Source organism: Phycodurus eques, chromosome 12 (genome assembly GCF_024500275.1).
Source record: "Phycodurus eques isolate BA_2022a chromosome 12, UOR_Pequ_1.1, whole genome shotgun sequence".
NCBI classification, from domain to species: domain Eukaryota; kingdom Metazoa; phylum Chordata; class Actinopteri; order Syngnathiformes; family Syngnathidae; genus Phycodurus; species Phycodurus eques.
In genome coordinates, this window is record NC_084536.1 from 18,541,473 (window position 1) to 18,551,937 (window position 10,465).

The following is a 10,465-nucleotide window of genomic DNA, read 5'->3' on the forward strand; positions in this document are numbered from 1 at the left end:
TCCGGAATGTTGACTTTAATTCCCTAATTTTAGAACGTTAAAACTTGGATTTTACCTTATTAATACAGGTTTAGCTTGAAGTGGAAGCAGGTGGAGTTTTAAAATATTTAAAATGCATTTATAATTGTGAAGTTTTTGGTCAGGTGTTTTAAATAACTGAATTTAGGAAACATCAATGCTCCAAGAGTGGAGTGAAGAAATCACCTCGACTCGCACTCCCTCTTGTGGTGAGGAAGGAATATTACAGGTTTGCGCGTGGTAAGCCATGTGAATGAATACCTATGGAATCATGTTTGTGCCAAAAGGAATCACACAAAGGCTTTTTCTTAAATTGCAAATAAAAAAACAAGACTATCAAATGAAACTTCTTCAATTGCAAGCAAAAAAATAAATGTGATTTATTTTTTTTTCGTGTCACACTAAGCAAAGCCAGCGACAAGAAGGCAAGATCCAAGTTTTGATCACCTTAAGGAAGTGTATCCATCATATATGTTGTCAGTGCTGTACTAGGAAGAAGTGATGTTATAACATTATGCTAGTAACATGTTAGAAGTGCACAATCACACATTATCATCAATTTAGCAGCTAATAACCCTTAGCTATATTGCTAACATTAGCTACCATACTGACATGTCCGTACTGTATACTATATGGCCCTTGGCCACTCTTCTTTATCAATTTATGATGACCTCAGAATTAGATTACTGAATAAAATTCAACACCGATAACCACTACGGCTTAAAGACGGACTCAGCATAAAAGGGAAGCACAAAAACCTAAGATTAAAGCAAGGAATCAGTATCTGTAATTATTTTTAATTTTTACACCTAGTAAGAAAGACTGGCTAACTTTAAAAGTACAACCCCAATTCTAATGAAGTTGGGACGTTGTGTTAAACATAACTAAAAACAGAATACAATGATTTGCAAATCATGTTCAACCTATATTTAATTGAATACACTACAAGATATTTTATGTTCAAACTGATCAACTTGATTGTTTTTAGCAAATAATCGTTAACTTAGAATTTTATGGCCGCAACACGTTCCAAAATAGCTGGGACAGGTGGCAAAAAAGACTGAGAAAGTTGAGGAATGCTCATCAAACACGTGTTTGGAACATCCCACAGGTGAACAGGCTAATTGGGAACAGGTGGGTGCCATGATTGGGTATAAAAGGAGCTTCTCTGAATTGCTCAGTCATTCACAAGCAAAGTTGGGGCGAGGTCCACCTCTTTGTGAAAAAGTGTGTGAGAGAATAGTTTAACAGTTTAAGGACAATGTTCCTCAACGTACAATTGCAAGGAATTTAGGGATTTCATCATCTACGGTCCATAATATCATCAAAAGGTTCAGAGAATCTGGAGAAATCACTGCATGTAAGCAGCAAGGCCGAAAACCAACATTGAATGCCCGTGACCTTCGATCCCTCAGGTGGCACTGCATCAATGTGTAAAGGATATCACCACATGGGCTCAGGAACACTTCAGAAAATCAATGTCAGTAAATACAGTTTGGCGCTACATCCGTATGTGCAACTTGAAACTCTACTATGCAAAGCAAAAGCCATTTATCAACAATAACCAGAAACGTTCAAAAGCCAGCATCTGTGATGGTATGGGACTGTGTTACTGCCAATGGCATTGGTAACTTACACATCTGTGAAGGCACCATTAATGCTGAAAGGTACATACAGGTTTTGGAGAAACATATGCTGCCATCCAAGCAACGTCTTTTTCATGGACGCCCCTGCTTATTTCAGCAAGACAACGCCAAACCACATTCTGCACGTGTTACAACAGCGTGGCTTCGTAATGAAATAGTGCGGGTACTAGACTGGCCTGCCTGCAGTCCAGACCTGTCTCCCATTGAAAATGTGTGGCGCATTATGAAGCAGAAAATACGACAATGGAGACCCCGGACTGTTGAACAGCTGAAGCTGTACATCAAGCAAGAATGGGAAAGAATTCCACCTACAAAACTTTAACAATTAGTGTCCTCAGTTCCCAAATGTTTATGGAATGTCGTTAAAAGAAAAGGTGATGTAACACAGTGGTAAACATGACCCTGTACCAGCTTTTTTGGAACGTGTTGCAGCCATAACATTCTAAGTTAATGATTATTTTCTAAAAACAACCAAGTTTATCAGTTTGAACAATAAATATCTTGTCTTTGTAGTTTATTCAATTAAATATAGGTCGAACATGATTTGCAAATCATTGTATTCCGTTTTTATTTATGTTTAACATAACGTCCCAACTTCATTGGAATTCGGGTTGTAAATATTGTATATAATCAAGCTCTTGCAGGAAATCCTTCAAGTAATTTAGGATTTGTGCTTCCCTTTTACGCTAAGTCCGTCTTTAAGCTGTACTGGTTATAAAAGTGTCAAATTTTATTCAGTAATGTAATTCTCAGGTCATCATAAACAGATAAAGAAATGTGGCCAATGGCCGTAAAGTATACAGTACGGACGAGTTAGGATGGTAGCTAACGGTTATTAGCTGCTAAATTCTTGATAAACTGTGGCTGTGCGCTTCTAACATGTTACTAACATAATGTTACAACATCACTTCTTCCTAGTACAGCATTGACAACAGAAAAGATTGGTACAATTCCTTAAGGTGATCAAAAATTGAATCTGAAAAAAGCGTTTGTTGCCCTTGAGCAAGACATCTTACCCCTACCAAAATTGCCAACGCTGCTGGACACCTGCCCGCTCTTCTGTTGGTGGCTGTGTCAAATTTTGTGCATTTAATGATGCGTTATAATGCGCAAGGCCCTTCTGTGAAAGCCTGTACTACTGGTTGAGGCTGACAGAGGGCACTGAAATACCATTAAATTTGACAAAGTATTAATATTTTTTTCCAACCTGTATTGAGCCAGAGCACACATTTCATATTTGAAAAATCTCATGGCACCACACCAAACAAAATGTTTAAAAAAAGAAAAAAAAAGAAAAGTGTATATACAGGTAAATTGTATCTTCTGCCATGTAGTGGAAGAGCATTTAATTGTACTGTCTGTCACTATACTGTATGTGACTGGCATAACTTGATAAACAAAGATACTCTTCTTCTTTGTTCTTTTCCTTTCGGCTTGTCCCGTTAGGGGTCGCCACAGCGCGTCATCCTTTTCCATGTAAGCCTATCTCCTGCATCCACCTCTCGAACACCAACTGCCTTCATGTCTTCCCTCACTACATCCAACCTTCTCTTTGGTCTTCCTCTAGCTCTCTTGCCTGGCAGCTCCATCATCATCAGCCTTTTACCAATATACTCACTCCCTCTCGTTCTCGAGCTAATATCTAATTTTATCCAACCTCGTCACTCCGAGAGAGAACCTCAACATCTCCATTTCCGCGACCTCCAGCTCTGCTTCCTGTTGTCTCTTCAGTGCTACTGTCTATAATCCGTAGATCATGGCTGGCCTCACCACTGTCTTATAAACTTTGCCCTTCATCATAATTTGAGTGCAAATGGTTGTTTGTTTAAGTGTGCCCTGTGATTCGCTGGCGACAGGTTCAGTGTGTACCCAGCCTCTCGCTCGTAGTCAGCTGGGTTAGGCTCCAGCATGCATGTGGCCCTAGTGAGGATAAGCAGTGTAAAAAAAGGATGGATGGATGGTTGACCCAATTATATAATGGGATTGAGTAGTAGTAATAGTGGTGGGTCTCCAACACCCCTAAACGAATATTGCTCTGTACAAAACGCCCCCCGAAGACGTTCGACCGTGTCCCTTGGGGAGTCCTGTGAGGGGTGCTTTGGGAGTATGGGGTACCGAATCCCCTGATATGGGCTGTTTCGGTCCCTATACGACTGGAGTCAGAGTTTGGTGTGCATTGCTGGCAGTAAGTCGGACTCGTTTCCGGTGAGAGTGGGACTCTGTCAAGGCTGCCCTTTTTCACCGATTCTGTTCATTACTTTTATGGACAGAATTTCTAGGCACACCCGAGGCGTAGAGGGTGTCCGGTTTGGTGGCCTCAGTATTGTATCTCTGCTTTGGTTGTGTTGGCTTCATCAAGCCGTGATCTCCAACTCTCAATGGAGCGGTTCGCAGCAGAGTATGAAGCGGCTGGGATGAAAATCAGCACCTCCAAATCTGAGACCATGGTCCTCAGTCGGAAAAGGATGGCGTGCCCTCTCCAGGTCGGGGATGAGATCCTGCCCCAAGCGGAGGAGTTCAAGTATCTTGGGGTCTTGTTCATGAGTGAAGGAAGAATGGAACGGGAGATCGACAGGTTGATCGTTGCAGCGTCTGCAGTGATGTGGAGTTTGTATCGGTCCGTTGTGGTGAAGAAGGAGCTGAGCCGAAAGGCTAAGCTCTCAATTTACCGATCAATCTACGTTCCTACCCTCACCTATGGTCACAAGCTGTGGGTCGTGACCAGAAGAACAAGATCCCGGATACGAGCGGCCGAAATGAGTTTCCTCCGCAGGGTGTCCGGGCTCTCCCTTAGAGATAGGGTGAGAAGCTCGGTCATCCGGGAGGGGCTCAGAGTAGAGCTGCTGCTACTCCACATTGAGAGGAGCCAGATGAGATGGCTCGGGCATCTGATTAGGATGCCTCCTGGACTCCTCCCTGGTGAGGTGTATACCGGGCAGGCCCCACTGGGAGGAAACCCCGGGGACGACCCAGGACACGCTGGAGGGGCCATGTCTCCCGGTTGGCCTGGGAATGCCTCGGGATCCCCGCGGACGAAATGGATGAAGTGGCTGGGGAGAGGGAAGTCTGAGCGTCCCTGCTAAGAGCTACAGCACCTGCGACCCGACCTCAGATAAGCGGTAGAAAATGGATAGAGAATGTGACTGGCCCCCACAGAGTCCATGAGCTCAACTTGGATGTGAGAAATATTGATTCCAGCATGTAAGAGCACTTAAAATAAATCAATTTTTAACCACTTCTCCCATTCAGGGTCACAGGAGAGCTGGGGCCTTGAAAGGGTACACCTTGGTTTAAAAGTTTGTGTCAGGGCCAACACCGCTTAGTACTTGCATTAAAACAATCCATAAGGCCACCCTATCATTAACCACAACGGAGGTTACAGCAAAATGAAGCAAGTTAGGACATAGTCATAAATTAACGTGATTGCTTTCAAATCACTATTATTGCATTCATCACTCATCCTTGATAAGGAAAGACAAATTAGTTGTGATAAGTTGCTGATCGAGCCAAGATGAGCACAAATCAGTCAATCTGGCTGACTTTGGTCATGACCTGTGTCAATAGTGAATCTAATTCTTATTCCACACGACCACCAAAGAGATTTGACGAGTGAATAAAGAGGATGGATGAAATGATGGGGAGATTGCTGCTGTCACTTACAGAGAAGCCAAGGGGAAATGTCATTTAGAATCGCAAATGGAATCCTATTTCATCAGCATACTGAGAGTACATGTGTTTCTTTCAGAGGAAGGAGCTCCACTTGTAATTGTACTGTAATGCTGGCAAAAATGATGACCGTCCGTTGCCCATAAAGTTTGAATAATTGTGTTTTCAGGCATACTTCTCAGTTTATTCCTATTTAACTGCATCAGTCATCACTTTTGATTAGGTAATAATAATAATAAAACACTTAACTCTTTTTCTATTTGTTGTGTCAATCTGAATAAAAAAAAAAGCAAAGCACACTTGTGGAGTGAATGTTTTAGATATTTGTTGAATATTGAAAATGTTACTCACTTACTTGAAAATCTTACTCTACTGTATTTTCAAAAGAGAAAACTCACGTTCATTGGAAATCAATACATACAATTGTGTCATTAACCTGTATTAATGCCTTTCAAGATGTACATCACAGACAGTGTGTCTTACAATAAATTGTTGCTCAGACTAAAATGCATGTTTTACACAATATGTTCCAGTAGTTTAATTAAGACCATCAGTCACTGCTGTTCAAATTAAATCAGACTTCATTTAGAGTGTCCCCTCTATAATCCAATGTAGAAGAACTCACTACTTTGAAATGAAATCTCCAAAGGTTCTGAATAAGGTAAGTACGTCTATAATACTTATGGGCAAGAACATTAACCCAAACTGATGGGACTTTATTATTTTGCGTGTGCTTGCGTGCGCATGCGTTTGCATTTATAGAGCAATAAAATGACATTGGTGGCTCTTTCTGGATAGCTGGATTCAGTTGTGACCCCCCAAATCCCTACAATACCCGATTGGTGAGGAATAGCACTCAGAGTTTTCTCAGAAACATACGCAGACAGAATTAGTCTGCCTCCCTCAAGCAAGGCACATGCCAGAGCAGACTGTAATGAGCCTCAACGAAGCACTGCTCATCCTGGAGCTGGCAGACGCATATATAAATGCTTCATGTTGTTGTTGTACTGGGAGAGTGGATCTGCAATTCATGGGGTCCAAATGTCTGAACCACAAATACGGATTTTCTTTATTTCTTTATTTTTTATTTTTTTTAAGTTGCAATATCTGACTACACAATCAGATATTGTCAAGCACAGTCGAAGATTACAGGCTAGTGATACCAGGCACTTAGGATGTCATAGAACCCTAAGGAAATAAACAAGAAAAACAGGACTGAGGATTAAAATAGAAGTAAAAAATGAAATGGGGTGGGGGGGATCATTATAAGGAATAACATTTCTGCAGCTCATTTAATGTTGCTGTAGGTCCCTGACCAGTTTTCAATTTTGAAGGGCCTTCCAGTTTTTAGTAATGCTACTGTTCTGCCAACTTCCATATTTTCTCCACTTGACAATGACTGCCTTCACTGTGTTCCATGGTAGAGCTAAAACCTCGGTAATTCATTTGTACCCTTTTCCTGACTGATATACTTTAATAATGATGAACCTCTGATGCTTTGGAAGCGCTCTGTAAAACCGGGATTTGGCTGTTTAATGCGACTCAAAAATTGTTAGCAAAATCCTTCTCGAACAGCGGAAACGTATTTGGGGTTAATCAAAGTCGCTTTAACTCATGACAAGTGTTTATTGGCATTTTTAAAATGAGTTTGAATGTGATTGGTCAGATGAAAATCTGCACACACCCAGTTAAAATAGATTGTGAATATATAACAAACATTTTTGATATATATTTTACTTCCAAACAACTTTATTTTATTTTTAATTGTTTTTAAATAACTTATGGTGTTGAGTTTTTAATATCCACTGTATATACAGTGCCATGAAAATGTAATAGTAGTAGTATTTACATTTGTTTGATGATCTTAAACATTAAAGTGGAGAAACTACGCAATAATAATAATAAAAATTTGAGAAGGGGGCCAATATTTATCCACGGCACTGTACACTATGCCGCATTTTGAGTATTAGCATGGAATACAAATCTGCTGTCACAAGGAAAATGTAAATATAAATTGAATATTTTCAAATGCTGATTGAAAAACTCATTCAATGTCAGTTTTCTCTAATGATGAGACAACGTTTAATGGACCTAAAATGGTGAAAGGATCGTTACTACTATATAAATATGTTACTCCTTGTTTTGTCGTTCTTGTCACTATTGTGTAAACCATATGTGTCAAACTCAAGGCCCGGGGGCCAGATGCGGGCCGCCACACCATTTTATGTGGCCCGCAAAAGCAAATCATGCTCGTCAACTTCTGTGATTTTTGCTAAAATCTGTACCCAAATTCCAAATTGTCATAATAATAAACAATAATGTTGAGATATTGCATTTTTCTATTACCAAACCCTTCTTCTACAGAAACCTAAAAAATACTTGAACAAACTATTATCCTTGTCTTCTGATTTCAAAACTAGTTATCCCTCAATTTGTTGTGTAATGGTAATATGTTTTGGTGATTATTAAACTTTTATATGGTTTCACTGTTCTAGCGGCCCTCTGAGGGAAATCATAACTACAATGCGGCCTGAGACAAAAAAAAATAGTTTGACACCGTTAGGAACAGTCTGCAGACCTAAATACAAGTTACTTACACCACTAGATGGCACTCTTCTCATGTAAATGAATAAGGGTGGGGTCTCCAAGGTCAGTGGCAGACATGGTAAAGTCAGACGGCTTGTTAATTTCATGTTGAGCTGTGTTTGGGGAGAAGACGAGTATAAAAGGCCAATCATGTGAGAAGCTGTTTTAATTTGAGTGCATTGACATCTTTGCATGGAAAGTTAGTGGAACCTGCTGGAGTTGCTGGGTGTTTTTCTGTCACTGCTGCAGTGCAATTGAAATAGAACGTGATTGTTCATATTGCGCTGAGTGATGGTGAACAGTAGCCACCCAAAACATCATAACCCTGCTGTTCACAAGACATGTCAAAAGCTTTCTGAACCTTAGGTCTTTTTAATTTATAAAAATCCTAACATAATGATTTACAGTGCTCAACAGAAATGAGGAGACTCATCGAACACGTTTGTTCGAAAACATTACATTTCCTTAAAGAAACAATATTTTTCATGGCATACTATACCACAAAATACTCCCACAAATAAGGCTTTCAATATGCATGCACAAATTTGTCTAAGAAACATGGAATGTTGCAAAAATGAGTGGACACTCGCATAAGACTCAGATTATTTTTATTAATTTTTTGTTCCATTGGTAAATTGACAAAAAGCTTACTTTTCCTCATTTAAAGTATGTTAAGAACTGCACCGTGGCACCAACAATTTAAGAGAACATAAAAATGCCAAACTACATATATGTTTTTCGATCAGGAGTATTGATTCAGTTGCTTTCTTCAGTTCCACAAAACAGCTACGAGCTAAATCAACTGTCTGGAGTGTGCAGGCCATGGCTCCAACTTTTCACATTTCAGCACGGTGAATTATTGATGTTTCTTTTCAAGCCATTCCATCACTCACTCAATTTTGTCTGCCAGCGATTAAGCTGCTCAAGAAATATCAGCGAGGGTATTACAGTCCCAATATAGAGCATTCCATACTCCATCCTCAATCATTTCTGAATAATTATTTTAAAAATGATGGCAGTAATATTAAACAATTAAATGAAATACCTCTCAGGAATGAATGCTTTCATGTAGAGTTGATGTACTCGCGCAATGTATCTTTTTTATTTTTTATTTACAAACCAAATAAACAAAACATCATACAGTATACCTAAATATACTACTTATAATATCATCAATCAACCTTTTGCACTCTTTGGTCCATGGGATATTTTGAGGCAGTAATGCTGAGTTGAATTGAATAGTATTGACATTTTTTGTTAAGTCATATGAATTAGGATACATACAAGAAAATCTAAATTCGTCAAATTGTAAGTAATAATCCCTTTTACTTCATTTCACATACAGTATATTCTCTACATGAAATAAACAGATGTTAGCTGTCGACTCTGGAAAATGTGTGTCATCAAATAAGCACACAACACATAATGGCACCAGGTCCCCCTTGGCTAGAGTCATTTGGAATCTTAATAAACTATGTGATGTACTACTCTATCACCTGAGACACTCCACCGAAGAGAACAACTTCGACATGAGGTTTATGGTAGCACAGTATTATTTCCAAGGCATGTGGAATTAGTACAGGCAGGTAGGTAGACCCAACGGTATACAGTATAGTGTAGACGAAAATAAAGTACACCAACCATGTTAATACATGATGGTGACACATTACGACTTTGGGTGGACCATTCTTTGGTTAAAACCGGCAAAAGAGAAAGTCAAACTACTCAAAACAGCTCACTATGCTGTAGTGCAGTTGTTCACCACTGCAACCTACCTTCACAATAATAAACATACTCTCAGAATCATATCATAAACAATTGGTTGCCCAGCAAGATACTATGAGCATCCATTTTATAAGTATTTCACAAAACCATCTGGTAAAGATATGCTATTTGTGAGGGAAATGGCAAGCACTTTCAAAAAAGTGTTTATTGGGATTGGATCACATTTAGCGATGCTAATCATGTAAATGGCATCATCATATTTAATAACTGAAATAATTTGAGAACTCTTTGAATTAAAAATGAGGCGACACAAGCAATTTGAGTCCATCCTAATGATCGTTCATTGAAATAATTTACATCTTTATTGATCCCCTCTGGAGAATACGTTCTCGATAATAAATTTGGTTCAGACTCTTACAAATTGGAAGATGAAACCGTGATGGAAAAAAAAAAAAAAAAAAGAAAACACTAACTATACTCAATTTCCATTTCGATCATCATGGAATTTTGCTCTGGATTTTTTATGTGAAATCGTAATACACACATAGTGTGTAGTAATATACTGGAAATATATAATAACTATTTCAGAGAAACGTAGTGCATTGACCAAATAAGAACAGCATGAATAAACATTACTAATTCCATTGGTGCATTATAACAACAGGCCGAGGAATGACCTCTCCAGACCGCTCTGCAGCAGAATCGTGGTTAAAATCATTCGTTGCTTGATTGTTCCTGCTCTAGTTGTGCTGAGTCAATTGAATACAGTGGCTGACCAAAAGATGACACTAATGGACAGTTTTCAGTCTACCACTGCTTGTTCT